Source organism: Garra rufa, chromosome 7 (genome assembly GCF_049309525.1).
Source record: "Garra rufa chromosome 7, GarRuf1.0, whole genome shotgun sequence".
In the NCBI taxonomy this organism is placed as follows: Eukaryota; Metazoa; Chordata; class Actinopteri; order Cypriniformes; family Cyprinidae; genus Garra; species Garra rufa.
Genome location: NC_133367.1, coordinates 22,070,579 through 22,093,078, shown reverse-complemented (window position 1 = coordinate 22,093,078; position 22,500 = coordinate 22,070,579). Strand labels below are relative to the sequence as shown.

General features: G+C 40.9%; 39 non-coding genes across 39 annotated transcripts; all 39 read right to left on the bottom strand.

Annotated features, from left to right (window-relative positions):
• Positions 1-369: 369 nt before the first annotated feature.
• LOC141339552 (5S ribosomal RNA) lies at positions 370-488 on the bottom strand. The gene has a single exon (XR_012356136.1). It is a non-coding gene; the product is annotated as a 5S ribosomal RNA (ribosomal RNA).
• Positions 489-572: 84 nt separating this feature from the next.
• On the bottom strand, positions 573-691 carry LOC141339917 (5S ribosomal RNA). The gene has a single exon (XR_012356485.1). It is a non-coding gene; the product is annotated as a 5S ribosomal RNA (ribosomal RNA).
• An 801-nt stretch (positions 692-1,492) lies between these two features.
• LOC141339551 (5S ribosomal RNA) lies at positions 1,493-1,611 on the bottom strand. The gene has a single exon (XR_012356135.1). It is a non-coding gene; the product is annotated as a 5S ribosomal RNA (ribosomal RNA).
• Positions 1,612-1,695: 84 nt separating this feature from the next.
• On the bottom strand, positions 1,696-1,814 carry LOC141339916 (5S ribosomal RNA). The gene has a single exon (XR_012356484.1). It is a non-coding gene; the product is annotated as a 5S ribosomal RNA (ribosomal RNA).
• A 751-nt stretch (positions 1,815-2,565) lies between these two features.
• On the bottom strand, positions 2,566-2,684 carry LOC141339875 (5S ribosomal RNA). Its single transcript, XR_012356444.1, has one exon. It is a non-coding gene; the product is annotated as a 5S ribosomal RNA (ribosomal RNA).
• An 84-nt stretch (positions 2,685-2,768) lies between these two features.
• LOC141339963 (5S ribosomal RNA) lies at positions 2,769-2,887 on the bottom strand. The gene has a single exon (XR_012356529.1). It is a non-coding gene; the product is annotated as a 5S ribosomal RNA (ribosomal RNA).
• Positions 2,888-3,688: 801 nt separating this feature from the next.
• LOC141339549 (5S ribosomal RNA) lies at positions 3,689-3,807 on the bottom strand. The gene has a single exon (XR_012356133.1). It is a non-coding gene; the product is annotated as a 5S ribosomal RNA (ribosomal RNA).
• Positions 3,808-4,610: 803 nt separating this feature from the next.
• On the bottom strand, positions 4,611-4,729 carry LOC141339548 (5S ribosomal RNA). The gene has a single exon (XR_012356132.1). It is a non-coding gene; the product is annotated as a 5S ribosomal RNA (ribosomal RNA).
• An 84-nt stretch (positions 4,730-4,813) lies between these two features.
• Positions 4,814-4,932, bottom strand: LOC141339400 (5S ribosomal RNA). The gene has a single exon (XR_012355997.1). It is a non-coding gene; the product is annotated as a 5S ribosomal RNA (ribosomal RNA).
• An 801-nt stretch (positions 4,933-5,733) lies between these two features.
• Positions 5,734-5,852, bottom strand: LOC141339547 (5S ribosomal RNA). The gene has a single exon (XR_012356131.1). It is a non-coding gene; the product is annotated as a 5S ribosomal RNA (ribosomal RNA).
• An 84-nt stretch (positions 5,853-5,936) lies between these two features.
• On the bottom strand, positions 5,937-6,055 carry LOC141339914 (5S ribosomal RNA). The gene has a single exon (XR_012356482.1). It is a non-coding gene; the product is annotated as a 5S ribosomal RNA (ribosomal RNA).
• Positions 6,056-6,856: 801 nt separating this feature from the next.
• Positions 6,857-6,975, bottom strand: LOC141339546 (5S ribosomal RNA). The gene has a single exon (XR_012356130.1). It is a non-coding gene; the product is annotated as a 5S ribosomal RNA (ribosomal RNA).
• An 84-nt stretch (positions 6,976-7,059) lies between these two features.
• Positions 7,060-7,178, bottom strand: LOC141339913 (5S ribosomal RNA). The gene has a single exon (XR_012356481.1). It is a non-coding gene; the product is annotated as a 5S ribosomal RNA (ribosomal RNA).
• Positions 7,179-7,929: 751 nt separating this feature from the next.
• On the bottom strand, positions 7,930-8,048 carry LOC141339413 (5S ribosomal RNA). The gene has a single exon (XR_012356009.1). It is a non-coding gene; the product is annotated as a 5S ribosomal RNA (ribosomal RNA).
• Positions 8,049-8,132: 84 nt separating this feature from the next.
• LOC141339962 (5S ribosomal RNA) lies at positions 8,133-8,251 on the bottom strand. Its single transcript, XR_012356528.1, has one exon. It is a non-coding gene; the product is annotated as a 5S ribosomal RNA (ribosomal RNA).
• An 801-nt stretch (positions 8,252-9,052) lies between these two features.
• LOC141339545 (5S ribosomal RNA) lies at positions 9,053-9,171 on the bottom strand. Its single transcript, XR_012356129.1, has one exon. It is a non-coding gene; the product is annotated as a 5S ribosomal RNA (ribosomal RNA).
• An 84-nt stretch (positions 9,172-9,255) lies between these two features.
• On the bottom strand, positions 9,256-9,374 carry LOC141339407 (5S ribosomal RNA). The gene has a single exon (XR_012356003.1). It is a non-coding gene; the product is annotated as a 5S ribosomal RNA (ribosomal RNA).
• Positions 9,375-10,175: 801 nt separating this feature from the next.
• On the bottom strand, positions 10,176-10,294 carry LOC141339759 (5S ribosomal RNA). Its single transcript, XR_012356332.1, has one exon. It is a non-coding gene; the product is annotated as a 5S ribosomal RNA (ribosomal RNA).
• Positions 10,295-10,378: 84 nt separating this feature from the next.
• Positions 10,379-10,497, bottom strand: LOC141339587 (5S ribosomal RNA). Its single transcript, XR_012356171.1, has one exon. It is a non-coding gene; the product is annotated as a 5S ribosomal RNA (ribosomal RNA).
• Positions 10,498-11,298: 801 nt separating this feature from the next.
• Positions 11,299-11,417, bottom strand: LOC141339544 (5S ribosomal RNA). Its single transcript, XR_012356128.1, has one exon. It is a non-coding gene; the product is annotated as a 5S ribosomal RNA (ribosomal RNA).
• Positions 11,418-11,501: 84 nt separating this feature from the next.
• Positions 11,502-11,620, bottom strand: LOC141339826 (5S ribosomal RNA). Its single transcript, XR_012356394.1, has one exon. It is a non-coding gene; the product is annotated as a 5S ribosomal RNA (ribosomal RNA).
• An 801-nt stretch (positions 11,621-12,421) lies between these two features.
• LOC141339967 (5S ribosomal RNA) lies at positions 12,422-12,540 on the bottom strand. The gene has a single exon (XR_012356533.1). It is a non-coding gene; the product is annotated as a 5S ribosomal RNA (ribosomal RNA).
• An 84-nt stretch (positions 12,541-12,624) lies between these two features.
• LOC141339706 (5S ribosomal RNA) lies at positions 12,625-12,743 on the bottom strand. Its single transcript, XR_012356283.1, has one exon. It is a non-coding gene; the product is annotated as a 5S ribosomal RNA (ribosomal RNA).
• An 801-nt stretch (positions 12,744-13,544) lies between these two features.
• On the bottom strand, positions 13,545-13,663 carry LOC141339700 (5S ribosomal RNA). The gene has a single exon (XR_012356277.1). It is a non-coding gene; the product is annotated as a 5S ribosomal RNA (ribosomal RNA).
• Positions 13,664-13,747: 84 nt separating this feature from the next.
• LOC141339395 (5S ribosomal RNA) lies at positions 13,748-13,866 on the bottom strand. The gene has a single exon (XR_012355992.1). It is a non-coding gene; the product is annotated as a 5S ribosomal RNA (ribosomal RNA).
• An 801-nt stretch (positions 13,867-14,667) lies between these two features.
• Positions 14,668-14,786, bottom strand: LOC141339956 (5S ribosomal RNA). The gene has a single exon (XR_012356522.1). It is a non-coding gene; the product is annotated as a 5S ribosomal RNA (ribosomal RNA).
• Positions 14,787-14,870: 84 nt separating this feature from the next.
• LOC141339542 (5S ribosomal RNA) lies at positions 14,871-14,989 on the bottom strand. The gene has a single exon (XR_012356127.1). It is a non-coding gene; the product is annotated as a 5S ribosomal RNA (ribosomal RNA).
• An 801-nt stretch (positions 14,990-15,790) lies between these two features.
• On the bottom strand, positions 15,791-15,909 carry LOC141339683 (5S ribosomal RNA). Its single transcript, XR_012356261.1, has one exon. It is a non-coding gene; the product is annotated as a 5S ribosomal RNA (ribosomal RNA).
• An 84-nt stretch (positions 15,910-15,993) lies between these two features.
• LOC141339751 (5S ribosomal RNA) lies at positions 15,994-16,112 on the bottom strand. The gene has a single exon (XR_012356325.1). It is a non-coding gene; the product is annotated as a 5S ribosomal RNA (ribosomal RNA).
• Positions 16,113-16,913: 801 nt separating this feature from the next.
• On the bottom strand, positions 16,914-17,032 carry LOC141339390 (5S ribosomal RNA). The gene has a single exon (XR_012355987.1). It is a non-coding gene; the product is annotated as a 5S ribosomal RNA (ribosomal RNA).
• An 84-nt stretch (positions 17,033-17,116) lies between these two features.
• LOC141339852 (5S ribosomal RNA) lies at positions 17,117-17,235 on the bottom strand. Its single transcript, XR_012356421.1, has one exon. It is a non-coding gene; the product is annotated as a 5S ribosomal RNA (ribosomal RNA).
• An 801-nt stretch (positions 17,236-18,036) lies between these two features.
• On the bottom strand, positions 18,037-18,155 carry LOC141339768 (5S ribosomal RNA). Its single transcript, XR_012356341.1, has one exon. It is a non-coding gene; the product is annotated as a 5S ribosomal RNA (ribosomal RNA).
• An 84-nt stretch (positions 18,156-18,239) lies between these two features.
• Positions 18,240-18,358, bottom strand: LOC141339575 (5S ribosomal RNA). Its single transcript, XR_012356159.1, has one exon. It is a non-coding gene; the product is annotated as a 5S ribosomal RNA (ribosomal RNA).
• An 801-nt stretch (positions 18,359-19,159) lies between these two features.
• LOC141339541 (5S ribosomal RNA) lies at positions 19,160-19,278 on the bottom strand. The gene has a single exon (XR_012356126.1). It is a non-coding gene; the product is annotated as a 5S ribosomal RNA (ribosomal RNA).
• An 84-nt stretch (positions 19,279-19,362) lies between these two features.
• On the bottom strand, positions 19,363-19,481 carry LOC141339824 (5S ribosomal RNA). Its single transcript, XR_012356392.1, has one exon. It is a non-coding gene; the product is annotated as a 5S ribosomal RNA (ribosomal RNA).
• Positions 19,482-20,282: 801 nt separating this feature from the next.
• Positions 20,283-20,401, bottom strand: LOC141339945 (5S ribosomal RNA). Its single transcript, XR_012356511.1, has one exon. It is a non-coding gene; the product is annotated as a 5S ribosomal RNA (ribosomal RNA).
• An 84-nt stretch (positions 20,402-20,485) lies between these two features.
• LOC141339540 (5S ribosomal RNA) lies at positions 20,486-20,604 on the bottom strand. The gene has a single exon (XR_012356125.1). It is a non-coding gene; the product is annotated as a 5S ribosomal RNA (ribosomal RNA).
• An 801-nt stretch (positions 20,605-21,405) lies between these two features.
• LOC141339681 (5S ribosomal RNA) lies at positions 21,406-21,524 on the bottom strand. The gene has a single exon (XR_012356259.1). It is a non-coding gene; the product is annotated as a 5S ribosomal RNA (ribosomal RNA).
• Positions 21,525-21,608: 84 nt separating this feature from the next.
• LOC141339563 (5S ribosomal RNA) lies at positions 21,609-21,727 on the bottom strand. The gene has a single exon (XR_012356146.1). It is a non-coding gene; the product is annotated as a 5S ribosomal RNA (ribosomal RNA).
• Between the last annotated feature and the right edge of the window lie 773 nt (positions 21,728-22,500).

Genomic DNA, 22,500 nt, shown 5'->3' with positions numbered 1-22,500 from the left:
ACTGTCCACCAGTGTATATACAATCCACAGAAAGTGTAATCCAAAGTTTGCAGGTGGTGAATGGAAAGGTGAGCTCTAAAATTAGCAACTCCTCAATCCAACAGTTTGGTGACTGTCCTTTGTTTGTCATGCTGCTCTCTTATACAGTTGTACTTCCTGCTTCCTGTCATGTGTCTAGTCACATGACAGGCCAACCATCCATTTATTAAAGACACATACACTTAAAATGTTAAGAGTAATAAAATGGCCTAAAAAACATGTAAAACACTTAAAACTCTATAATACATGTAAATGATTGTAATAAATAGAGCGGTAAAACACGTCTTTCTAAAAGCCAGCATATTATATAAATAGTGAAGAAAAGGCAAAAGCTTACAGCACCTGGTATTCCCAGGCGGTCTCCCATCCAAGTACTAACCAGGCCCGACGCTGCTTAGCTTCCGAGATCAGACGAGATCGGGCGCTCTCAGCGCGGTATGGCCATAAGCGACGGCTGCTCCAAAAAGTGGGCTATTTAAAGATCAGCCTCCGTAAAAGCCAGCATATTATATAAATAGTGAAGAAAAGGCAAAAGCTTACAGCACCTGGTATTCCCAGGCGGTCTCCCATCCAAGTACTAACCAGGCCCGACGCTGCTTAGCTTCCGAGATCAGAAGAGATCGGGCGCTCTCAGCGCGGTATGGCAATAAGCGAGGGCTGCTCCAAAAAGTGGGCTATTTAAAGATCAGCCTCCGTAAAAGCCAGCATATTATATAAATAGTGAAGAAAAGGCAAAAGCTTACAGCACCTGGTATTCCCAGGCGGTCTCCCATAAAAGTGTAACAATCGGCCTTATCAGCCGAGTTACAAGACTAAAATGGGGTCAGATTTAACTGTGAGAGATGACTAGTGGTTAAAAGAATGAGACATAAAAGAAAATTGGTTTAAATAGATTTGGTGTATTTACAAGGTTCACATAAAAGACTTTAAAACAACACGATAAAACTAGGTAAACTCTGTTAAAAGAATACAGTTCATTTGTCCATACCCTAAAAACAGGTAAACTCTGTTAAAAGAATACAGTTCATTTGTCCATACCCTAAAAACAGTCCAAGAACCCCAGTGTGTTGATAAGTCCAATGTGAGTGTCCACCAGTGTATATACAATCCACAGAAAGTGTAATCCAAAGTTTGCAGGTGGTGAATGGAAAGGTGAGCTCTAAAATTAGCAACTCCTCAATCCAACAGTTTGGCGACTGTCCTTTGTTTGTCATGCTGCTCTCTTATACAGTTGTACTTCCTGCTTCCTGTCATGTGTCTAGTCACATGACAGGCCAACCATCCATTTATTAAAGACACATACACTTAAAATGTTAAGAGTAATAAAATGGCCTAAAAAACATGTAAAACACTTAAAACTCTATAATACATGTAAATGATTGTAATAAATAGAGCGGTAAAACACGTCTTTCTAAAAGCCAGCATATTATATAAATAGTGAAGAAAAGGCAAAAGCTTACAGCACCTGGTATTCCCAGGCGGTCTCCCATCCAAGTACTAACCAGGCCCGACGCTGCTTAGCTTCCGAGATCAGACGAGATCGGGCGCTCTCAGCGCGGTATGGCCATAAGCGAGGGCTGCTCCAAAAAGTGGGCTATTTAAAGATCAGCCTCCGTAAAAGCCAGCATATTATATAAATAGTGAAGAAAAGGCAAAAGCTTACAGCACCTGGTATTCCCAGGCGGTCTCCCATCCAAGTACTAACCAGGCCCGACGCTGCTTAGCTTCCGAGATCAGAAGAGATCGGGCGCTCTCAGCGCGGTATGGCAATAAGCGAGGGCTGCTCCAAAAAGTGGGCTATTTAAAGATCAGCCTCCGTAAAAGCCAGCATATTATATAAATAGTGAAGAAAAGGCAAAAGCTTACAGCACCTGGTATTCCCAGGCGGTCTCCCATAAAAGTGTAACAATCGGCCTTATCAGCCGAGTTACAAGACTAAAATGGGGTCAGATTTAACTGTGAGAGATGACTAGTGGTTAAAAGAATGAGACATAAAAGAAAATTGGTTTAAATAGATTTGGTGTATTTACAAGGTTCACATAAAAGACTTTAAAACAACACGATAAAACTAGGTAAACTCTGTTAAAAGAATACAGTTCATTTGTCCATACCCTAAAAACAGTCCAAGAACCCCAGTGTGTTGATAAGTCCAATGTGAGTGTCCACCAGTGTATATACAATCCACAGAAAGTGTAATCCAAAGTTTGCAGGTGGTGAATGGAAAGGTGAGCTCTAAAATTAGCAACTCCTCAATCCAACAGTTTGGTGACTGTCCTTTGTTTGTCATGCTGCTCTCTTATACAGTTGTACTTCCTGCTTCCTGTCATGTGTCTAGTCACATGACAGGCCAACCATCCATTTATTAAAGACACATACACTTAAAATGTTAAGAGTAATAAAATGGCCTAAAAAACATGTAAAACACTTAAAACTCTATAATACATGTAAATGATTGTAATAAATAGAGCGGTAAAACACATCTTTCTAAAAGCCAGCATATTATATAAATAGTGAAGAAAAGGCAAAAGCTTACAGCACCTGGTATTCCCAGGCGGTCTCCCTTCCAAGTACTAACCAGGCCCGACGCTGCTTAGCTACCGAGATCAGACGAGATCGGGCGCTCTCAGCGCGGTATGGCCATAAGCGAGGGCTGCTCCAAAAAGTGGGCTATTTAAAGATCAGCCTCCGTAAAAGCCAGCATATTATATAAATAGTGAAGAAAAGGCAAAAGCTTACAGCACCTGGTATTCCCAGGCGGTCTCCAATCCAAGTACTAACCAGGCCCGACGCTGCTTAGCTTCCGAGATCAGACGAGATCGGGCGCTCTCAGCGCGGTATGGCCATAAGCGAGGGTTGCTCCAAAAAGTGGGCTATTTAAAGATCAGAATCCGTAAAAGCCAGCATATTATATAAATAGTGAAGAAAAGGCAAAAGCTTACAGCACCTGGTATTCCCAGGCGGTCTCCCAGAAAAGTGTAAAAATCAGCCTTATCAGCCGAGTTACAAGACTAAAATGGGGTCAGATTTAACTGTGAGAGATGACTAGTGGTTAAAAGAATGAGACATAAAAGAAAATTGGTTTAAATAGATTTGGTGTATTTACAAGGTTCACATAAAAGACTTTAAAACAACACGATAAAACTAGGTAAACTCTGTTAAAAGAATACAGTTCATTTGTCCATACCCTAAAAACAGGTAAACTCTGTTAAAAGAATACAGTTCATTTGTCCATACCCTAAAAACAGTCCAAGAACCCCAGTGTGTTGATAAGTCCAATGTGACTGTCCACCAGTGTATATACAATCCACAGAAAGTGTAATCCAAAGTTTGCAGGTGGTGAATGGAAAGGTGAGCTCTAAAATTAGCAACTCCTCAATCCAACAGTTTGGTGACTGTCCTTTGTTTGTCATGCTGCTCTCTTATACAGTTGTACTTCCTGCTTCCTGTCATGTGTCTAGTCACATGACAGGCCAACCATCCATTTATTAAAGACACATACACTTAAAATGTTAAGAGTAATAAAATGGCCTAAAAAACATGTAAAACACTTAAAACTCTATAATACAGGTAAATGATTGTAATAAATAGAGCGGTAAAACACGTCTTTCTAAAAGCCAGCATATTATATAAATAGTGAAGAAAAGGCAAAAGCTTACAGCACCTGGTATTCCCAGGCGGTCTCCCATCCAAGTACTAACCAGGCCCGACGCTGCTTAGCTTCCGAGATCAGACGAGATCGGGCGCTCTCAGCGCGGTATGGCCATAAGCGAGGGCTGCTCCAAAAAGTGGGCTATTTAAAGATCAGCCTCCGTAAAAGCCAGCATATTATATAAATAGTGAAGAAAAGGCAAAAGCTTACAGCACCTGGTATTCCCAGGCGGTCTCCCATAAAAGTGTAACAATCGGCCTTATCAGCCGAGTTACAAGACTAAAATGGGGTCAGATTTAACTGTGAGAGATGACTAGTGGTTAAAAGAATGAGACATAAAAGAAAATTGGTTTAAATAGATTTGGTGTATTTACAAGGTTCACATAAAAGACTTTAAAACAACACTATAAAACTAGGTAAACTCTGTTAAAAGAATACAGTTCATTTGTCCATACCCTAAAAACAGGTAAACTCTGTTAAAAGAATACAGTTCATTTGTCCATACCCTAAAAACAGTCCAAGAACCCCAGTGTGTTGATAAGTCCAATGTGAGTGTCCACCAGTGTATATACAATCCACAGAAAGTGTAATCCAAAGTTTGCAGGTGGTGAATGGAAAGGTGAGCTCTAAAATTAGCAACTCCTCAATCCAACAGTTTGGTGACTGTCCTTTGTTTGTCATGCTGCTCTCTTATACAGTTGTACTTCCTGCTTCCTGTCATGTGTCTAGTCACATGACAGGCCAACCATCCATTTATTAAAGACACATACACTTAAAATGTTAAGAGTAATAAAATGGCCTAAAAAAAACATGTAAAACACTTAAAACTCTATAATACATGTAAATGATTGTAATAAATAGAGCGGTAAAACACGTCTTTCTAAAAGCCAGCATATTATATAAATAGTGAAGAAAAGGCAAAAGCTTACAGCACCTGGTATTCCCAGGCGGTCTCCCATCCAAGTACTAACCAGGCCCGACGCTGCTTAGCTTCCGAGATCAGACGAGATCGGGCGCTCTCAGCGCGGTATGGCCATAAGCGAGGGCTGCTCCAAAAAGTGGGCTATTTAAAGATCAGCCTCCGTAAAAGCCAGCATATTATATAAATAGTGAAGAAAAGGCAAAAGCTTCCAGCACCTGGTATTCCCAGGCGGTCTCCCATCCAAGTACTAACCAGGCCCGATGCTGCTTAGCTTCCGAGATCAGACGAGATCGGGCGCTCTCAGCGCGGTATGGCCATAAGCGAGGGCAGCTCCAAAAAGTGGGCTATTTAAAGATCAGCCTCCGTAAAAGCCAGCATATTATATAAATAGTGAAGAAAAGGCAAAAGCTTACAGCACCTGGTATTCCCAGGCGGTCTCCCATAAAAGTGTAACAATCGGCCTTATCAGCCGAGTTACAAGACTAAAATGGGGTCAGATTTAACTGTGAGAGATGACTAGTGGTTAAAAGAATGAGACATAAAAGAAAATTGGTTTAAATAGATTTGGTGTATTTACAAGGTTCACATAAAAGACTTTAAAACAACACGATAAAACTAGGTAAACTCTGTTAAAAGAATACAGTTCATTTGTCCATACCCTAAAAACAGGTAAACTCTGTTAAAAGAATACAGTTCATTTGTCCATACCCTAAAAACAGTCCAAGAACCCCAGTGTGTTGATAAGTCCAATGTGACTGTCCACCAGTGTATATACAATCCACAGAAAGTGTAATCCAAAGTTTGCAGGTGGTGAATGGAAAGGTGAGCTCTAAAATTAGCAACTCCTCAATCCAACAGTTTGGTGACTGTCCTTTGTTTGTCATGCTGCTCTCTTATACAGTTGTACTTCCTGCTTTCTGTCATGTGTCTAGTCACATGACAGGCCAACCATCCATTTATTAAAGACACATACACTTAAAATGTTAAGAGTAATAAAATGGCCTAAAAAACATGTAAAACACTTAAAACTCTATAATACATGTAAATGATTGTAATAAATAGAGCGGTAAAACACGTCTTTCTAAAAGCCAGCATATTATATAAATAGTGAAGAAAAGGCAAAAGCTTACAGCACCTGGTATTCCCAGGCGGTCTCCCATCCAAGTACTAACCAGGCCCGACGCTGCTTAGCTTCCGAGATCAGACGAGATCGGGCGCTCTCAGCGCGGTATGGCCATAAGCGACGGCTGCTCCAAAAAGTGGGCTATTTAAAGATCAGCCTCCGTAAAAGCCAGCATATTATATAAATAGTGAAGAAAAGGCAAAAGCTTACAGCACCTGGTATTCCCAGGCGGTCTCCCATCCAAGTACTAACCAGGCCCGACGCTGCTTAGCTTCCGAGATCAGAAGAGATCGGGCGCTCTCAGCGCGGTATGGCAATAAGCGAGGGCTGCTCCAAAAAGTGGGCTATTTAAAGATCAGCCTCCGTAAAAGCCAGCATATTATATAAATAGTGAAGAAAAGGCAAAAGCTTACAGCACCTGGTATTCCCAGGCGGTCTCCCATAAAAGTGTAACAATCGGCCTTATCAGCCGAGTTACAAGACTAAAATGGGGTCAGATTTAACTGTGAGAGATGACTAGTGGTTAAAAGAATGAGACATAAAAGAAAATTGGTTTAAATAGATTTGGTGTATTTACAAGGTTCACATAAAAGACTTTAAAACAACACGATAAAACTAGGTAAACTCTGTTAAAAGAATACAGTTCATTTGTCCATACCCTAAAAACAGGTAAACTCTGTTAAAAGAATACAGTTCATTTGTCCATACCCTAAAAACAGTCCAAGAACCCCAGTGTGTTGATAAGTCCAATGTGAGTGTCCACCAGTGTATATACAATCCACAGAAAGTGTAATCCAAAGTTTGCAGGTGGTGAATGGAAAGGTGAGCTCTAAAATTAGCAACTCCTCAATCCAACAGTTTGGCGACTGTCCTTTGTTTGTCATGCTGCTCTCTTATACAGTTGTACTTCCTGCTTCCTGTCATGTGTCTAGTCACATGACAGGCCAACCATCCATTTATTAAAGACACATACACTTAAAATGTTAAGAGTAATAAAATGGCCTAAAAAACATGTAAAACACTTAAAACTCTATAATACATGTAAATGATTGTAATAAATAGAGCGGTAAAACACGTCTTTCTAAAAGCCAGCATATTATATAAATAGTGAAGAAAAGGCAAAAGCTTACAGCACCTGGTATTCCCAGGCGGTCTCCCATCCAAGTACTAACCAGGCCCGACGCTGCTTAGCTTCCGAGATCAGACGAGATCGGGCGCTCTCAGCGCGGTATGGCCATAAGCGAGGGCTGCTCCAAAAAGTGGGCTATTTAAAGATCAGCCTCCGTAAAAGCCAGCATATTATATAAATAGTGAAGAAAAGGCAAAAGCTTACAGCACCTGGTATTCCCAGGCGGTCTCCCATCCAAGTACTAACCAGGCCCGACGCTGCTTAGCTTCCGAGATCAGAAGAGATCGGGCGCTCTCAGCGCGGTATGGCAATAAGCGAGGGCTGCTCCAAAAAGTGGGCTATTTAAAGATCAGCCTCCGTAAAAGCCAGCATATTATATAAATAGTGAAGAAAAGGCAAAAGCTTACAGCACCTGGTATTCCCAGGCGGTCTCCCATAAAAGTGTAACAATCGGCCTTATCAGCCGAGTTACAAGACTAAAATGGGGTCAGATTTAACTGTGAGAGATGACTAGTGGTTAAAAGAATGAGACATAAAAGAAAATTGGTTTAAATAGATTTGGTGTATTTACAAGGTTCACATAAAAGACTTTAAAACAACACGATAAAACTAGGTAAACTCTGTTAAAAGAATACAGTTCATTTGTCCATACCCTAAAAACAGTCCAAGAACCCCAGTGTGTTGATAAGTCCAATGTGAGTGTCCACCAGTGTATATACAATCCACAGAAAGTGTAATCCAAAGTTTGCAGGTGGTGAATGGAAAGGTGAGCTCTAAAATTAGCAACTCCTCAATCCAACAGTTTGGTGACTGTCCTTTGTTTGTCATGCTGCTCTCTTATACAGTTGTACTTCCTGCTTCCTGTCATGTGTCTAGTCACATGACAGGCCAACCATCCATTTATTAAAGACACATACACTTAAAATGTTAAGAGTAATAAAATGGCCTAAAAAACATGTAAAACACTTAAAACTCTATAATACATGTAAATGATTGTAATAAATAGAGCGGTAAAACACATCTTTCTAAAAGCCAGCATATTATATAAATAGTGAAGAAAAGGCAAAAGCTTACAGCACGTGGTATTCCCAGGCGGTCTCCCTTCCAAGTACTAACCAGGCCCGACGCTGCTTAGCTACCGAGATCAGACGAGATCGGGCGCTCTCAGCGCGGTATGGCCATAAGCGAGGGCTGCTCCAAAAAGTGGGCTATTTAAAGATCAGCCTCCGTAAAAGCCAGCATATTATATAAATAGTGAAGAAAAGGCAAAAGCTTACAGCACCTGGTATTCCCAGGCGGTCTCCAATCCAAGTACTAACCAGGCCCGACGCTGCTTAGCTTCCGAGATCAGACGAGATCGGGCGCTCTCAGCGCGGTATGGCCATAAGCGAGGGTTGCTCCAAAAAGTGGGCTATTTAAAGATCAGAATCCGTAAAAGCCAGCATATTATATAAATAGTGAAGAAAAGGCAAAAGCTTACAGCACCTGGTATTCCCAGGCGGTCTCCCAGAAAAGTGTAAAAATCAGCCTTATCAGCCGAGTTACAAGACTAAAATGGGGTCAGATTTAACTGTGAGAGATGACTAGTGGTTAAAAGAATGAGACATAAAAGAAAATTGGTTTAAATAGATTTGGTGTATTTACAAGGTTCACATAAAAGACTTTAAAACAACACGATAAAACTAGGTAAACTCTGTTAAAAGAATACAGTTCATTTGTCCATACCCTAAAAACAGGTAAACTCTGTTAAAAGAATACAGTTCATTTGTCCATACCCTAAAAACAGTCCAAGAACCCCAGTGTGTTGATAAGTCCAATGTGACTGTCCACCAGTGTATATACAATCCACAGAAAGTGTAATCCAAAGTTTGCAGGTGGTGAATGGAAAGGTGAGCTCTAAAATTAGCAACTCCTCAATCCAACAGTTTGGTGACTGTCCTTTGTTTGTCATGCTGCTCTCTTATACAGTTGTACTTCCTGCTTCCTGTCATGTGTCTAGTCACATGACAGGCCAACCATCCATTTATTAAAGACACATACACTTAAAATGTTAAGAGTAATAAAATGGCCTAAAAAACATGTAAAACACTTAAAACTCTATAATACAGGTAAATGATTGTAATAAATAGAGCGGTAAAACACGTCTTTCTAAAAGCCAGCATATTATATAAATAGTGAAGAAAAGGCAAAAGCTTACAGCACCTGGTATTCCCAGGCGGTCTCCCATCCAAGTACTAACCAGGCCCGACGCTGCTTAGCTTCCGAGATCAGACGAGATCGGGCGCTCTCAGCGCGGTATGGCCATAAGCGAGGGCTGCTCCAAAAAGTGGGCTATTTAAAGATCAGCCTCCGTAAAAGCCAGCATATTATATAAATAGTGAAGAAAAGGCAAAAGCTTACAGCACCTGGTATTCCCAGGCGGTCTCCCATCCAAGTACTAACCAGGCCCGACGCTGCTTAGCTTCTGAGATCAGAAGAGATCGGGCGCTCTCAGCGCGGTATGGCAATAAGCGAGGGCTGCTCCAAAAAGTGGGCTATTTAAAGATCAGCCTCCGTAAAAGCCAGCATATTATATAAATAGTGAAGAAAAGGCAAAAGCTTACAGCACCTGGTATTCCCAGGCGGTCTCCCATAAAAGTGTAACAATCGGCCTTATCAGCCGAGTTACAAGACTAAAATGGGGTCAGATTTAACTGTGAGAGATGACTAGTGGTTAAAAGAATGAGACATAAAAGAAAATTGGTTTAAATAGATTTGGTGTATTTACAAGGTTCACATAAAAGACTTTAAAACAACACTATAAAACTAGGTAAACTCTGTTAAAAGAATACAGTTCATTTGTCCATACCCTAAAAACAGGTAAACTCTGTTAAAAGAATACAGTTCATTTGTCCATACCCTAAAAACAGTCCAAGAACCCCAGTGTGTTGATAAGTCCAATGTGAGTGTCCACCAGTGTATATACAATCCACAGAAAGTGTAATCCAAAGTTTGCAGGTGGTGAATGGAAAGGTGAGCTCTAAAATTAGCAACTCCTCAATCCAACAGTTTGGTGACTGTCCTTTGTTTGTCATGCTGCTCTCTTATACAGTTGTACTTCCTGCTTCCTGTCATGTGTCTAGTCACATGACAGGCCAACCATCCATTTATTAAAGACACATACACTTAAAATGTTAAGAGTAATAAAATGGCCTAAAAAACATGTAAAACACTTAAAACTCTATAATACATGTAAATGATTGTAATAAATAGAGCGGTAAAACACGTCTTTCTAAAAGCCAGCATATTATATAAATAGTGAAGAAAAGGCAAAAGCTTACAGCACCTGGTATTCCCCGGCGGTCTCCCATCCAAGTACTAACCAGGCCCGACGCTGCTTAGCTTCCGAGATCAGACGAGATCGGGCGCTCTCAGCGCGGTATGGCCATAAGCGAGGGCTGCTCCAAAAAGTGGGCTATTTAAAGATCAGCCTCCGTAAAAGCCAGCATATTATATAAATAGTGAAGAAAAGGCAAAAGCTTACAGCACCTGGTATTCCCAGGCGGTCTCCCATCCAAGTACTAACCAGGCCCGACGCTGCTTAGCTTCCGAGATCAGACGAGATCGGGTGCTCTCAGCGCGGTATGGCCATAAGCGAGGGCTGCTCCAAAAAGTGGGCTATTTAAAGATCAGCCTCCGTAAAAGCCAGCATATTATATAAATAGTGAAGAAAAGGCAAAAGCTTACAGCACCTGGTATTCCCAGGCGGTCTCCCATAAAAGTGTAACAATCGGCCTTATCAGCCGAGTTACAAGACTAAAATGGGGTCAGATTTAACTGTGAGAGATGACTAGTGGTTAAAAGAATGAGACATAAAAGAAAATTGGTTTAAATAGATTTGGTGTATTTAAAAGGTTCACATAAAAGACTTTAAAACAACACGATAAAACTAGGTAAACTCTGTTAAAAGAATACAGTTCATTTGTCCATACCCTAAAAACAGGTAAACTCTGTTAAAAGAATACAGTTCATTTGTCCATACCCTAAAAACAGTCCAAGAACCCCAGTGTGTTGATAAGTCCAATGTGAGTGTCCACCAGTGTATATACAATCCACAGAAAGTGTAATCCAAAGTTTGCAGGTGGTGAATGGAAAGGTGAGCTCTAAAATTAGCAACTCCTCAATCCAACAGTTTGGTGACTGTCCTTTGTTTGTCATGCTGCTCTCTTATACAGTTGTACTTCCTGCTTCCTGTCATGTGTCTAGTCACATGACAGGCCAACCATCCATTTATTAAAGACACATACACTTAAAATGTTAAGAGTAATAAAATGGCCTGAAAAACATGTAAAACACTTAAAACTCTATAATACATGTAAATGATTGTAATAAATAGAGCGGTAAAACACGTCTTTCTAAAAGCCAGCATATTATATAAATAGTGAAGAAAAGGCAAAAGCTTACAGCACCTGGTATTCCCAGGCGGTCTCCCATCCAAGTACTAACCAGGCCCGACGCTGCTTAGCTTCCGAGATCAGACGAGATCGGGCGCTCTCAGCGCGGTATGGCCATAAGCGAGGGATGCTCCAAAAAGTGGGCTATTTAAAAATCAACCTCCGTAAAACCCAGCATATTATATAAATAGTGAAGAAAAGGCAAAAGCTTACAGCACCTGGTATTCCCAGGCGGTCTCCCATCCAAGTACTAAGCAGGCCCGACGCTGCTTAGCTTCCGAGATCAGACGAGATCGGGCGCTCTCAGCGCGGTATGGCCATAAGCGAGGGCTGCTCCAAAAAGTGGGCTATTTAAAGATCAGCCTCCGTAAAAGCCAGCATATTATATAAATAGTGAAGAAAAGGCAAAAGCTTACAGCACCTGGTATTCCCAGGCGGTCTCCCGTAAAAGTGTAACAATCGGCCTTATCAGCCGAGTTACAAGACTAAAATGGGGTCAGATTTAACTGTGAGAGATGACTAGTGGTTAAAAGAATGAGACATAAAAGAAAATTGGTTTAAATAGATTTGGTGTATTTACAAGGTTCACATAAAAGACTTTAAAACAACACGATAAAACTAGGTAAACTCTGTTAAAAGAATACAGTTCATTTGTCCATACCCTAAAAACAGGTAAACTCTGTTAAAAGAATACAGTTCATTTGTCCATACCCTAAAAACAGTCCAAGAACCCCAGTGTGTTGATAAGTCCAATGTGAGTGTCCACCAGTGTATATACAATCCACAGAAAGTGTAATCCAAAGTTTGCAGTTGGTGAATGGAAAGGTGAGCTCTAAAATTAGCAACTCCTCAATCCAACAGTTTGGTGACTGTCCTTTGTTTGTCATGCTGCTCTCTTATACAGTTGTACTTCCTGCTTCCTGTCATGTGTCTAGTCACATGACAGGCCAACCATCCATTTATTAAAGACACATACACTTAAAATGTTAAGAGTAATAAAATGGCCTAAAAAACATGTAAAACACTTAAAACTCTATAATACATGTAAATGATTGTAATAAATAGAGCGGTAAAACACGTCTTTCTAAAAGCCAGCATATTATATAAATAGTGAAGAAAAGGCAAAAGCTTACAGCACCTGGTATTCCCAGGCGGTCTCCCATCCAAGTACTAACCTGGCCCGACGCTGCTTAGCTTCCGAGATCAGACGAGATCGGGCGCTCTCAGCGCGGTATGGCCATAAGCGAGGGCTGCTCCAAAAAGTGGGCTATTTAAAGATCAGCCTCCGTAAAAGCCAGCATATTGTATACATAGTGAAGAAAAGGCAAAAGCTTACAGCACCTGGTATTCCCAGGCGGTCTCCTATCCAAGTACTAACCAGGCCCGACGCTGCTTAGCTTCCGAGATCAGACGAGATCGGGTGCTCTCAGCGCGGTATGGCCATAAGCGAGGGCTGCTCCAAAAAGTGGGCTATTTAAAGATCAGCCTCCGTAAAAGCCAGCATATTATATAAATAGTGAAGAAAAGGCAAAAGCTTACAGCACCTGGTATTCCCAGGCGGTCTCCCATAAAAGTGTAACAATCGGCCTTATCAGCCGAGTTACAAGACTAAAATGGGGTCAGATTTAACTGTGAGAGATGACTAGTGGTTAAAAGAATGAGACATAAAAGAAAATTGGTTTAAATAGATTTGGTGTATTTACAAGGTTCACATAAAAGACTTTAAAACAACACGATAAAACTAGGTAAACTCTGTTAAAAGAATACAGTTCATTTGTCCATACCCTAAAAACAGGTAAACTCTGTTAAAAGAATACAGTTCATTTGTCCATACCCTAAAAACAGTCCAAGAACCCCAGTGTGTTGATAAGTCCAATGTGACTGTCCACCAGTGTATATACAATCCACAGAAAGTGTAATCCAAAGTTTGCAGGTGGTGAATGGAAAGGTGAGCTCTAAAATTAGCAACTCCTCAATCCAACAGTTTGGTGACTGTCCTTTGTTTGTCATGCTGCTCTCTTATACAGTTGTACTTCCTGCTTCCTGTCATGTGTCTAGTCACATGACAGGCCAACCATCCATTTATTAAAGACACATACACTTAAAATGTTAAGAGTAATAAAATGGCCTGAAAAACATGTAAAACACTTAAAACTCTATAATACATGTAAATGATTGTAATAAATAGAGCGGTAAAACACGTCTTTCTAAAAGCCAGCATATTATATAAATAGTGAAGAAAAGGCAAAAGCTTACAGCACCTGGTATTCCCAGGCGGTCTCCCATCCAAGTACTAACCAGGCCCGACGCTGCTTAGCTTCCGAGATCAGACGAGATCGGGCACTCTCAGCGCGGTATGGCCATAAGCGAGGGATGCTCCAAAAAGTGGGCTATTTAAAAATCAACCTCCGTAAAACCCAGCATATTATATAAATAGTGAAGAAAAGGCAAAAGCTTACAGCACCTGGTATACCCAGGCGGTCTCCCATCCAAGTACTAAGCAGGCCCGACGCTGCTTAGCTTCCGAGATCAGACGAGATCGGGCGCTCTCAGCGCGGTATGGCCATAAGCGAGGGCTGCTCCAAAAAGTGGGCTATTTAAAGATCAGCCTCCGTAAAAGCCAGCATATTATATAAATAGTGAAGAAAAGGCAAAAGCTTACAGCACCTGGTATTCCCAGGCGGTCTCCCGTAAAAGTGTAACAATCGGCCTTATCAGCCGAGTTACAAGACTAAAATGGGGTCAGATTTAACTGTGAGAGATGACTAGTGGTTAAAAGAATGAGACATAAAAGAAAATTGGTTTAAATAGATTTGGTGTATTTACAAGGTTCACATAAAAGACTTTAAAACAACACGATAAAACTAGGTAAACTCTGTTAAAAGAATACAGTTCATTTGTCCATACCCTAAAAACAGGTAAACTCTGTTAAAAAAATACAGTTCATTTGTCCATACCCTAAAAACAGTCCAAGAACCCCAGTGTGTTGATAAGTCCAATGTGAGTGTCCACCAGTGTATATACAATCCACAGAAAGTGTAATCCAAAGTTTGCAGTTGGTGAATGGAAAGGTGAGCTCTAAAATTAGCAACTCCTCAATCCAACAGTTTGGTGACTGTCCTTTGTTTGTCATGCTGCTCTCTTATACAGTTGTACTTCCTGCTTCCTGTCATGTGTCTAGTCACATGACAGGCCAACCATCCATTTATTAAAGACACATACACTTAAAATGTTAAGAGTAATAAAATGGCCTAAAAAACATGTAAAACACTTAAAACTCTATAATACATGTAAATGATTGTAATAAATAGAGCGGTAAAACACGTCTTTCTAAAAGCCAGCATATTATATAAATAGTGAAGAAAAGGCAAAAGCTTACAGCACCTGGTATTCCCAGGCGGTCTCCCATCCAAGTACTAACCTGGCCCGACGCTGCTTAGCTTCCGAGATCAGACGAGATCGGGCGCTCTCAGCGCGGTATGGCCATAAGCGAGGGCTGCTCCAAAAAGTGGGCTATTTAAAGATCAGCCTCCGTAAAAGCCAGCATATTGTATACATAGTGAAGAAAAGGCAAAAGCTTACAGCACCTGGTATTCCCAGGCGGTCTCCCATCCAAGTACTAACCAGGCCCGACGCTGCTTAGCTTCCGAGATCAGACGAGATCGGGCGCTCTCAGCGCGGTATGGCCATAAGCGAGGGCTGCTCCAAAAAGTGGGCTATTTAAAGATCAGCCTCCGTAAAAGCCAGCATATTATATAAATAGTGAAGAAAAGGCAAAAGCTTACAGCACCTGGTATTCCCAGGCGGTCTCCCATAAAAGTGTAACAATCGGCCTTATCAGCCGAGTTACAAGACTAAAATGGGGTCAGATTTAACTGTGAGAGATGACTAGTGGTTAAAAGAATGAGACATAAAAGAAAATTGGTTTAAATAGATTTGGTGTATTTACAAGGTTCACATAAAAGACTTTAAAACAACACGATAAAACTAGGTAAACTCTGTTAAAAGAATACAGTTCATTTGTCCATACCCTAAAAACAGGTAAACTCTGTTAAAAGAATACAGTTCATTTGTCCATACCCTAAAAACAGTCCAAGAACCCCAGTGTGTTGATAAGTCCAATGTGAGTGTCCACCAGTGTATATACAATCCACAGAAAGTGTAATCCAAAGTTTGCAGGTGGTGAATGGAAAGGTGAGCTCTAAAATTAGCAACTCCTCAATCCAACAGTTTGGTGACTGTCCTTTGTTTGTCATGCTGCTCTCTTATACAGTTGTACTTCCTGCTTCCTGTCATGTGTCTAGTCACATGACAGGCCAACCATCCATTTATTAAAGACACATACACTTAAAATGTTAAGAGTAATAAAATGGCCTAAAAAACATGTAAAACACTTAAAACTCTATAATACATGTAAATGATTGTAATAAATAGAGCGGTAAAACACGTCTTTCTAAAAGCCAGCATATTATATAAATAGTGAAGAAAAGGCAAAAGCTTACAGCACCTGATATTCCCAGGCGGTCTCCCATCCAAGTACTAACCAGGCCCGACGCTGCTTAGCTTCCGAGATCAGACGAGATCGGGCGCTCTCAGCGCGGTATGGCCATAAGCGAGGGCTGCTCCAAAAAGTGGGCTATTTAAAGATCAGCCTCCGTAAAAGCCAGCATATTGTATAAATGGTGAAGAAAAGGCAAAAGCTTACAGCACCTGGTATTCCCAGGCGGTCTCCCATCCAAGTACTAACCAGGCCCGACGCTGCTTAGCTTCCGAGATCAGACGAGATCGGGCGCTCTCAGCGCGATATGGCCATAAGCGAGGGCTGCTCCAAAAAGTGGGCTATTTAAAGATCAGCCTCCGTAAAAGCCAGCATATTATATAAATAGTGAAGAAAAGGCAAAAGCTTACAGCAACTGGTATTCCCAGGCGGTCTCCCGTAAAAGTGTAACAATCGGCCTTATCAGCCGAGTTACAAGACTAAAATGGGGTCAGATTTAACTGTGAGAGATGACTAGTGGTTAAAAGAATGAGACATAAAAGAAAATTGGTTTAAATAGATTTGGTGTATTTACAAGGTTCACATAAAAGACTTTAAAACAGCACGATAAAACTAGGTAAACTCTGTTAAAAGAATACAGTTCATTTGTCCATACCCTAAAAACAGGTAAACTCTGTTAAAAGAATACAGTTCATTTGTCCATACCCTAAAAACAGTCCAAGAACCCCAGTGTGTTGATAAGTCCAATGTGAGTGTCCACCAGTGTATATACAATCCACAGAAAGTGTAATCCAAAGTTTGCAGGTGGTGAATGGAAAGGTGAGCTCTAAAATTAGCAACTCCTCAATCCAACAGTTTGGTGACTGTCCTTTGTTTGTCATGCTGCTCTCTTATACAGTTGTACTTCCTGCTTCCTGTCATGTGTCTAGTCACATGACAGGCCAACCATCCATTTATTAAAGACACATACACTTAAAATGTTAAGAGTAATAAAATGGCCTAAAAAACATGTAAAACACTTAAAACTCTATAATACATGTAAATGATTGTAATAAATAGAGCGGTAAAACACGTCTTTCTAAAAGCCAGCATATTATATAAATAGTGAAGAAAAGGCAAAAGCTTACAGCACCTGGTATTCCCAGGCGGTCTCCTATCCAAGTACTAACCAGGCCCGACGCTGTTTAGCTTCCGAGATCAGAAGAGATCGGGCGCTCTCAGCGCGGTATGGCCATAAGCGAGGGCTGCTCCAAAAAGTGGGCTATTTAAAGATCAGCCTCCGTAAAAGCCAGCATATTATATAAATAGTGAAGAAAAGGCAAAAGCTTACAGCACCTGGTATTCCCAGGCGGTCTCCCATCCAAGTACTAACCAGGCCCGACGCTGCTTAACTTCCGAGATCAGAAGAGATCGGGCGCTCTCAGCGCGGTATGGCAATAAGCGAGGGCTGCTCCAAAAAGTGGGCTATTTAAAGATCAGCCTCCGTAAAAGCCAGCATATTATATAAATAGTGAAGAAAAGGCAAAAGCTTACAGCACCTGGTATTCCCAGGCGGTCTCCCATAAAAGTGTAACAATCGGCCTTATCAGCCGAGTTACAAGACTAAAATGGGGTCAGATTTAACTGTGAGAGATGACTAGTGGTTAAAAGAATGAGACATAAAAGAAAATTGGTTTAAATAGATTTGGTGTATTTACAAGGTTCACATAAAAGACTTTAAAACAACACTATAAAACTAGGTAAACTCTGTTAAAAGAATACAGTTCATTTGTCCATACCCTAAAAACAGGTAAACTCTGTTAAAAGAATACAGTTCATTTGTCCATACCCTAAAAACAGTCCAAGAACCCCAGTATGTTGATAAGTCCAATGTGAGTGTCCACCAGTGTATATACAATCCACAGAAAGTGTAATCCAAAGTTTGCAGGTGGTGAATGGAAAGGTGAGCTCTAAAATTAGCAACTCCTCAATCCAACAGTTTGGTGACTGTCCTTTGTTTGTCATGCTGCTCTCTTATACAGTTGTACTTCCTGCTTCCTGTCATGTGTCTAGTCACATGACAGGCCAACCATCCATTTATTAAAGACACATACACTTAAAATGTTAAGAGTAATAAAATGGCCTAAAAAACATGTAAAACACTTAAAACTCTATAATACATGTAAATGATTGTAATAAATAGAGCGGTAAAACACGTCTTTCTAAAAGCCAGCATATTATATAAATAGTGAAGAAAAGGCAAAAGCTTACAGCACCTGGTATTCCCAGGCGGTCTCCCATCCAAGTACTAACCAGGCCCGACGCTGCTTAGCTTTCGAGATCAGACGAGATCGGGCGCTCTCAGCGCGGTATGGCCATAAGCGAGGGCTGCTCCAAAAAGTGGGCTATTTAAAGATCAGCCTCCGTAAAAGCCAGCATATTATATAAATAGTGAAGAAAAGGCAAAAGCTTACAGCACCTGGTATTCCCAGGCGGTCTCCCATCCAAGTACTAACCAGGCCCGACGCTGCTTAGCTTCCGAGATCAGACGAGATCGGGTGCTCTCAGCGCGGTATGGCCATAAGCGAGGGCTGCTCCAAAAAGTGGGCTATTTAAAGATCAGCCTCCGTAAAAGCCAGCATATTATATAAATAGTGAAGAAAAGGCAAAAGCTTACAGCACCTGGTATTCCCAGGCGGTCTCCCGTAAAAGTGTAACAATCGGCCTTATCAGCCGAGTTACAAGACTAAAATGGGGTCAGATTTAACTGTGAGAGATGACTAGTGGTTAAAAGAATGAGACATAAAAGAAAATTGGTTTAAATAGATTTGGTGTATTTAAAAGGTTCACATAAAAGACTTTAAAACAACACGATAAAACTAGGTAAACTCTGTTAAAAGAATACAGTTCATTTGTCCATACCCTAAAAACAGGTAAACTCTGTTAAAAGAATACAGTTCATTTGTCCATACCCTAAAAACAGTCCAAGAACCCCAGTGTGTTGATAAGTCCAATGTGACTGTCCACCAGTGTATATACAATCCACAGAAAGTGTAATCCAAAGTTTGCAGGTGGTGAATGGAAAGGTGAGCTCTAAAATTAGCAACTCCTCAATCCAACAGTTTGGTGACTGTCCTTTGTTTGTCATGCTGCTCTCTTATACAGTTGTACTTCCTGCTTCCTGTCATGTGTCTAGTCACATTACAGGCCAACCATCCATTTATTAAAGACACATACACTTAAAATGTTAAGAGTAATAAAATGGCCTGAAAAACATGTAAAACACTTAAAACTCTATAATACATGTAAATGATTGTAATAAATAGAGCGGTAAAACACGTCTTTCTAAAAGCCAGCATATTATATAAATAGTGAAGAAAAGGCAAAAGCTTACAGCACCTGGTATTCCCAGGCGGTCTCCCATCCAAGTACTAACCAGGCCCGACGCTGCTTAGCTTCCGAGATCAGACGAGATCGGGCGCTCTCAGCGCGGTATGGCCATAAGCGAGGGATGCTCCAAAAAGTGGGCTATTTAAAAATCAACCTCCGTAAAACCCAGCATATTATATAAATAGTGAAGAAAAGGCAAAAGCTTACAGCACCTGGTATTCCCAGGCGGTCTCCCATCCAAGTACTAAGCAGGCCCGACGCTGCTTAGCTTCCGAGATCAGACGAGATCGGGCGCTCTCAGCGCGGTATGGCCATAAGCGAGGGCTGCTCCAAAAAGTGGGCTATTTAAAGATCAGCCTCCGTAAAAGCCAGCATATTATATAAATAGTGAAGAAAAGGCAAAAGCTTACAGCACATGGTATTCCCAGGCGGTCTCCCGTAAAAGTGTAACAATCGGCCTTATCAGCCGAGTTACAAGACTAAAATGGGGTCAGATTTAACTGTGAGAGATGACTAGTGGTTAAAAGAATGAGACATAAAAGAAAATTGGTTTAAATAGATTTGGTGTATTTACAAGGTTCACATAAAAGACTTTAAAACAACACGATAAAACTAGGTAAACTCTGTTAAAAGAATACAGTTCATTTGTCCATACCCTAAAAACAGGTAAACTCTGTTAAAAGAATACAGTTCATCAGTCCATACCCTAAAAACAGTCCAAGAACCCCAGTGTGTTGATAAGTCCAATGTGAGTGTCCACCAGTGTATATACAATCCACAGAAAGTGTAATCCAAAGTTTGCAGTTGGTGAATGGAAAGGTGAGCTCTAAAATTAGCAACTCCTCAATCCAACAGTTTGGTGACTGTCCTTTGTTTGTCATGCTGCTCTCTTATACAGTTGTACTTCCTGCTTCCTGTCATGTGTCTAGTCACATGACAGGCCAACCATCCATTTATTAAAGACACATACACTTAAAATGTTAAGAGTAATAAAATGGCCTAAAAAACATGTAAAACACTTAAAACTCTATAATACATGTAAATGATTGTAATAAATAGAGCGGTAAAACACGTCTTTCTAAAAGCCAGCATATTATATAAATAGTGAAGAAAAGGCAAAAGCTTACAGCACCTGGTATTCCCAGGCGGTCTCCCATCCAAGTACTAACCTGGCCCGACGCTGCTTAGCTTCCGAGATCAGACGAGATCGGGCGCTCTCAGCGCGGTATGGCCATAAGCGAGGGCTGCTCCAAAAAGTGGGCTATTTAAAGATCAGCCTCCGTAAAAGCCAGCATATTGTATACATAGTGAAGAAAAGGCAAAAGCTTACAGCACCTGGTATTCCCAGGCGGTCTCCCATCCAAGTACTAACCAGGCCCGACGCTGCTTAGCTTCCGAGATCAGACGAGATCGGGCGCTCTCAGCGCGGTATGGCCATAAGCGAGGGCTGCTCCAAAAAGTGGGCTATTTAAAGATCAGCCTCCGTAAAAGCCAGCATATTATATAAATAGTGAAGAAAAGGCAAAAGCTTACAGCACCTGGTATTCCCAGGCGGTCTCCCATAAAAGTGTAACAATCGGCCTTATCAGCCGAGTTACAAGACTAAAATGGGGTCAGATTTAACTGTGAGAGATGACTAGTGGTTAAAAGAATGAGACATAAAAGAAAATTGGTTTAAATAGATTTGGTGTATTTACAAGGTTCACATAAAAGACTTTAAAACAACACGATAAAACTAGGTAAACTCTGTTAAAAGAATACAGTTCATTTGTCCATACCCTAAAAACAGGTAAACTCTGTTAAAAGAATACAGTTCATTTGTCCATACCCTAAAAACAGTCCAAGAACCCCAGTGTGTTGATAAGTCCAATGTGAGTGTCCACCAGTGTATATACAATCCACAGAAAGTGTAATCCAAAGTTTGCAGGTGGTGAATGGAAAGGTGAGCTCTAAAATTAGCAACTCCTCAATCCAACAGTTTGGTGACTGTCCTTTGTTTGTCATGCTGCTCTCTTATACAGTTGTACTTCCTGCTTCCTGTCATGTGTCTAGTCACATGACAGGCCAACCATCCATTTATTAAAGACACATACACTTAAAATGTTAAGAGTAATAAAATGGCCTAAAAAACATGTAAAACACTTAAAACTCTATAATACATGTAAATGATTGTAATAAATAGAGCGGTAAAACACGTCTTTCTAAAAGCCAGCATATTATTTAAATAGTGAAGAAAAGGCAAAAGCTTACAGCACCTGATATTCCCAGGCGGTCTCCCATCCAAGTACTAACCAGGCCCGACGCTGCTTAGCTTCCGAGATCAGACGAGATCGGGCGCTCTCAGCGCGGTATGGCCATAAGCGAGGGCTGCTCCAAAAAGTGGGCTATTTAAAGATCAGCCTCCGTAAAAGCCAGCATATTGTATAAATGGTGAAGAAAAGGCAAAAGCTTACAGCACCTGGTATTCCCAGGCGGTCTCCCATCCAAGTACTAACCAGGCCCGACGCTGCTTAGCTTCCGAGATCAGACGAGATCGGGTGCTCTCAGCGCGGTATGGCCATAAGCGAGGGCTGCTCCAAAAAGTGGGCTATTTAAAGATCAGCCTCCGTAAAAGCCAGCATATTATATAAATAGTGAAGAAAAGGCAAAAGCTTACAGCACCTGGTATTCCCAGGCGGTCTCCCATAAAAGTGTAACAATCGGCCTTATCAGCCGAGTTACAAGACTAAAATGGGGTCAGATTTAACTGTGAGAGATGACTAGTGGTTAAAAGAATGAGACATAAAAGAAAATTGGTTTAAATAGATTTGGTGTATTTAAAAGGTTCACATAAAAGACTTTAAAACAACACGATAAAACTAGGTAAACTCTGTTAAAAGAATACAGTTCATTTGTCCATACCCTAAAAACAGGTAAACTCTGTTAAAAGAATACAGTTCATTTGTCCATACCCTAAAAACAGTCCAAGAACCCCAGTGTGTTGATAAGTCCAATGTGAGTGTCCACCAGTGTATATACAATCCACAGAAAGTGTAATCCAAAGTTTGCAGGTGGTGAATGGAAAGGTGAGCTCTAAAATTAGCAACTCCTCAATCCAACAGTTTGGTGACTGTCCTTTGTTTGTCATGCTGCTCTCTTATACAGTTGTACTTCCTGCTTCCTGTCATGTGTCTAGTCACATGACAGGCCAACCATCCATTTATTAAAGACACATACACTTAAAATGTTAAGAGTAATAAAATGGCCTGAAAAACATGTAAAACACTTAAAACTCTATAATACATGTAAATGATTGTAATAAATAGAGCGGTAAAACACGTCTTTCTAAAAGCCAGCAT